Raw genomic sequence first — 4,592 nt, forward strand, 5'->3', positions numbered from 1 at the left:
AATCCATCTGAACTTGTGGACTATTATAACAGCACCCTCTCCTTCTGTCTCAATGAACTGGCGCCCACAAAAACAAAAAATGTCTCTTTCATACACTCTGCACCCTGGTATACCCCCGAACTCCGCCAAATGAAATCAAGGAAACGTCAACTTCATCAGTTCCCCCCTCTCTCAAACTGGCTGCTGTCACACCCACTCTCAAAAGACCTGGACTCACACCTGACATCATGTCCAACTTCCGGCCCATCTCAAATCTCCCCTTTCTGTCAAAAATACTTGAACGTGTCATTGCCTCACAACTAAAATCCCACCTCAGCTCCAATGACCTCTTTGAGCCATTTCAATCCGGTTTCCGATCAAAACACAGCACCGAAACAGCTCTTCTGAAAATCACAAACTACCTCCTCCTCTCCTCTGACTCCGGCAACCTGAACATCCTCCTCGACCTCGCCGCAGCATTCCACACCATCAACCACACCATCCTGCTGTGAAGAATCAACTTCAAAGTCCTCAACAACCAGGCCCCCCTCTACCTCACAGACCTGCTGCACCACCACACCCCTTCCCGCTGCCTCCGCTCACACACTGCTTAAGTAATGGTAAGGTAATCATTAGGTAATGGGTAAGTACTCTTTTTGTATGCGTTACTTGAGTTTACCGTACCCAAACTGCCTAAGTAATGGTAAGTAATGATGACTTAAGCAGTAACACGTGAGTCAGATCCACATCCACCAGTCGATCCAGTGTGGGACCCAAGCCAGCCGAAGATGGCCGGTTTAAAAGTGCCCTGCTGCAGCGGACCATTGCTTCAGTCAAAGTCACCCAGGAACTCCTCATTAACTAACCATTAACGAATGATTCATTAATACAGTACCCCCCAGTCTGTTTGCAGTAACTAACCATCAGTTCTTCAATCGCAGTCACTCAGGAACTCCTCATTGACTAACCATTAACTATCTAGTCGTTCCTTATTCACTACCTTACCTTATTGTAAAGTGTTACCGAAATCTTAGAAACGGATTGAAGGAATTTCTTCAAATTTGGCACAACAGTCAACATGAACTCAAGGATAAACTGATCATACTTGGGGAATCAAGGTCACTATCGCCACACAATATACATTTTTGGTATAACTCTAATCATGACCCTTTTCAAACAAATTTCTAATAAGAAAAAAAGATTTAATGAGCACCTTTTGGAGGATATGGATGTCAACTGGTACTGGATCTGGTTGGAATACAACCACTAAGTGTTAACCAAGCTTAAAACAAATGATTAAAATAAGACATTTTTTTACTTTAGCAACAAAATGTTTTTTAAGCTTGGAACTGTTTCTGACCTGAGAGGTTGCAAAGCAGAATAACGCGTTAGGAGTTCCTAAATTTTAAGTGATCTCTGCAATTGTTTGTGAGTGTTGCTGCTTCATTCGACCCACTGTAGACGGACAACTGCTGCAGCGTTCACGCAATGATGAATTACTGTAGTCTAAGAGAGAGGAAATAAGGGTGTGGATGACGTTTTTGACTCAAAAGCAATGGTTTGACCAACGCTCCCCATAAACACCAATATTACAATATTACAGCAACAATGCTCATCTACATCGGACAAAACTCTTTCATGTTCTGTTTGAGGCTGAGATGCTGATCAAAAACAAATCCCACGTTTATAGCCGATTGTTTAGATTGTTAGTGGTTCAAAGTGGAGGGGGGGGGGGGGGACTTTTGGAAATGATGAAGACCAATAACTAGTGTGTAATCATGTTTTTTCACTTTCGGAATTTTTTTAACGGATAGAGATTGTGAGCATTTACTCAGCCTTTCAGTGGGAAGGGATGTCCAGATAAGGTAAATGTCTCAATTTAAAAATAATAACAAGAATAGAAAGACGTTGAACATGAACAGCACTATGAGGCTTCCCGAATAGAAATCTGGTGTGAGCGATGGGGTCTTTCTTTTGAGGATAGGGGAGGAAGAGGGTTCAGGTAGCCTGAGTGACATGTGTGATGCATGTTGTGATGTAAATAGTCAAATTTGGAGAACAGAACAGCATGCTGCAAGTTAGCAACAAGTATGCAACTACCTATTCAGATAAATACTTTTAAGTTTTTTCTATTCAGAGAGGCACTCCCAGAGCAATTCAGAGATGCAAGTAGAACCAAAATGACCAAAAACCCAAGAGTCCTTTTTTTTTGCAAATCATCCAAGAGCTGTCTGAAACATTCGTGGCGTTATTAATGTCTCCTTTTGCTTCAAGGCAGTCATGGAATAGTTTTGAGATGTTTTGATGCTTTAAATCGTCTTTCAGGAGATTTGTATGCCCAATTGTCTGGAAAGGTTCCTCCACTCAGAGACAAACGCACCCTGTGATCTAAACCAGTAAAAGCACTGAATGAAACAGTTCTCCATAAAAAGTAAGAGTTCTGCTATCCAGAGAGCTGATGCAAGTCTAGCTGTCTGAAACATTTACTTAACTCGTCAATCAGGGAAAACCTTAAATTCTACAAACCCTACGACTAAAATCCTTTATTCAGTTAAAAGATGGTTAAAAACAACAAAAGTCCATAGTCATAAGTAGCGTCTTCAAACTGAACAAGGAGCCTATCTATGATAGTATTTTGAGGCGTCTCGGTGTGTCAGACAGAACGACCTCTTCTGTCTGTATTAAGCTCTGCAGTTACAGAGCAGCGTCCATTACTCCACATGTAGTCAGAGAGCATTCACATGGGCTCTGGTCCTTGGTGAATTGCTGCTGGTGTGAGAATAAACCTGAGCATGGATCTGTGACCATTGACCTCGGTTTTAGTCTGGAAGGCTAACCTATACGGCCTCCCAGAGAACGGGGCATATTGAATAAGTCATGAGACAGAGCAGGTAGCCGATCCATGGGGAGAACCCTAAAGCTAAATTGGATCCTCACTAAGCCCTCCTATCTCATATGTGACTGTATTTGAAAATGCACACATACACACACACAAATACATTCATATGAGATAAACTAGAAAATGGAGTGCTTGGTCATAGCTATTTAAGCGACCCTATTGTGCTTTTGGGGTTTTCTCTCCCACACTCCCCCCCCCTGCCTGAAACGCCTCAATTGGAATCCTTTGTTTTCTTCCGTAACATAATGACATCACTATGTAACACTTGCACTTCTATTGGGTAATGATATTTCTGACATCTCTAAGCAGTTGACCAATCACAACTGGCCAGCTAACCAATCAGAGCAGACTGGGCTCTGGTTTCAGACCGAGGGTGAAAAGAGGTGCTGCAGCACAGGCAGTATGAGAACAATAAAGGGCTTTTTGAACATTAAAGCATGGAAACGAGGGGTTACGGATGGTAACCCTTGTTATATAAGCACAGGCGGAGCCCTCTACTGTACTACCTCTCAACCATACTATGCGAGCATTCATCAACTGAGACATCTATAACCGTAGCCGGCCCCCGGGGCGGGCCAACCTGAATGCATGCACAAGCCCACCGTATACAAGGCGGCCACGCCTCCCGTTCCCGTCATCCTATACTTCTCTTCTGCGAGCAGCATAGGACAGACACAACAAGTCCTCCAACTCATACGACCAAATGGGCCGATTGTTCAGGCCCTTATTACGACCAAATATGTCGTTTGTTCTAACACTTAATAAGTCCTATAATTACGTTTTAAAGTTTTCACCCTCTAGTGCTCCCGTTGAATACTAACGTTACAGATGGTCGTTTATTCACAATAACCCTCTCTGTAAAATCCTAAATTGTGGGTAGTTTTGCCATTAAAACGCTTTTTTGATTAGATTTCTAGCGAGAAGTGTATATTGTACTTTTAGACATTCCACAGTCCAGTCGATATGTAGGAATCTATAGTTTTGATAGATATTAGGAAGACTATTTGAGGTATGCGGCAGCCTCCCATGTAAAGTTACGGGTTGAAAAACAGTATTTATAGGTCTCAACGTTTTCATAATAAAACCAATGAATTCATCAACTGAGAATATCTATAACTCAGTTGGATTTAACAACGATATCTGCAGTACTCATCAACTAAAAAACATCAGAAAAAAACGAAATACGTGACGTGGGATCATAAATATATTAGCAATTAAACAACATCTTCCATTTCTTTTCACACCATACGGTCTCCTTGCAGTATCAACACTTAATTGGCTGACTTTTATATTTGATCCAATTGGTAGATAGGTTATATTTACACCATAACGGTGCACAGCTGATAGAAAGGGGATTTTTTTGTAATTTTTAAAGATATTATTTACTGAACTACCTACTTCTTTCCAACTCCTCATGCCAGTTTACTGTTTACAGGTTTATATAGGTTCATGGGTACAATGCATAAGCTTCAAATCGAGGAGAGTAAACTATATTTTTCCTTTACCGTTCTGTTTTATAATTTCACAATAAGTTAATAGTCATATTATGATTGATATTATTATGTTTTAATTACTACACCACTGGTGTTTTACTCGCACCGCCTAAGTGGTTAAAGCACTTTATTGCATTTTGTTGTTGAAATACGTTTTATTTGATTGAAAACATTTAAAATATTAAGAGTGGACCTACATACCAAAATTGGGGGAAAGTAAA

The sequence above is a fragment of the Notothenia coriiceps genome, unplaced genomic scaffold (genome assembly GCF_000735185.1).
Source record: "Notothenia coriiceps isolate Sejong01 unplaced genomic scaffold, NC01 NC01_scaffold00037250, whole genome shotgun sequence".
NCBI classification, from domain to species: domain Eukaryota; kingdom Metazoa; phylum Chordata; class Actinopteri; order Perciformes; family Nototheniidae; genus Notothenia; species Notothenia coriiceps.